Here is a 1,320-nt window from a genome sequence, read left to right as displayed (position 1 = left end):
CCCGGCCCCCGCGCCCACCCGGGGCCAGCCAGCGCCCGCCCCCGCGCCCTGCGCCCCGCAGTCCCCTGCCCTTGCGCTCTGGGGACCGTGCGCAGGAAGCCTGACGCCTCTTCTCTCCCCCCACCCCCAGGCCACTTCTCAGGACAGCCAGAGGGAACCAGAGCCCACGGATGGGGGCGGATGTTCCTGTGCCACTGTCCCCAAGACTGGTTCAGCACAGCCCTTCCCGGTCTCCATCACTAGGACCCCTTGCGCCCCCACTGAGCCAAGAGCTTCCCGGGCTAGGCTCCCTCCGTGAGGTACCCATCGCTCCCTTCCCTTAGGATCTATGTCTGGGGTCCCTGAGGCCCAGGAACGGACACCTGCAGTCCAGGTGCAGAGGCCTTGAGCCAGGAAAACAGAGGCAGTCCTGGAAGGGCCTCTGGACCTGAGAAATCACAGTCACCCTTACCTGGTAGGAGACACACAGGTCCCCAGCTCCATCCATGCTGCGCTCCTCCTCCCAAATCCCTCTTGAAAGTGCCCCGAAGCCAAGAGGAAGGGTCTCCATTAGCTCTGGGTAGCGTTGGCTGCTGCTGTCTGGGGACAGATTCGAGGCCTGGCCACTCAGTCCAGGACTTCCTGGGACCACAAAAAGTGTCCTTTTTTCGGGAAAGAAGAAAGGAGGCTTCTTGGACCCTTCCCCAAGGGGATGTATTTGGCACAAGGCTGCCAGTCCTTGGCCCGGGGATCCGAGGCAAGAGACCCAAGGTGAGTTCCAGATGAGCCCCCAGCTGACCAAGCAAAGGAGTCCTGGCCCTGACAGGGCTAAGCAGGCCAGGCAGGAGGAGGAGAGGCCCCATTGGGGCTCCCGTGCTCTCAGCACCAGGCACGAACCCAGGGAAACCCAGGGCCACCCCAAACAGGAAGACTGTAGATGGCACTTTGGTCTTGGTTGTGTCTGATCCCGAAGAGGCAGGAGGAGAGTGAGTCACCCCCTCCCTTCCCCAAGGGGATGGACAAGAGTCCAGGAGAGGACAGGGCTTGCACCCAGCACAGCTGGCCTGGCACTGCCTGCATGCATTTCACACGGTTTCCTCGTGTCTTTCTCAGTCCTGTTATTATTACCTGCATTTCATTAGAGGGTATGAGAGTAGCCAGGTGACCTGCCCCATGGTCACACAGCCAACAGGTGGCTGGGGCTCAATCCCCACTGAACATAAAGCCTCACTTGCCTTTTCTCACATACACGTTGATACAAACACACACACACATACAGTCATATGCACACAAATATACACATAAACACACGGAAACACCTATGCACACATATTCACACAC

This window comes from Octodon degus, unplaced genomic scaffold, assembly GCF_000260255.1.
Source record: "Octodon degus isolate 3935 unplaced genomic scaffold, OctDeg1.0 scaffold00035, whole genome shotgun sequence".
NCBI classification, from domain to species: Eukaryota; Metazoa; Chordata; class Mammalia; order Rodentia; family Octodontidae; genus Octodon; species Octodon degus.
Note: the sequence above shows the minus strand (reverse complement) of the source record.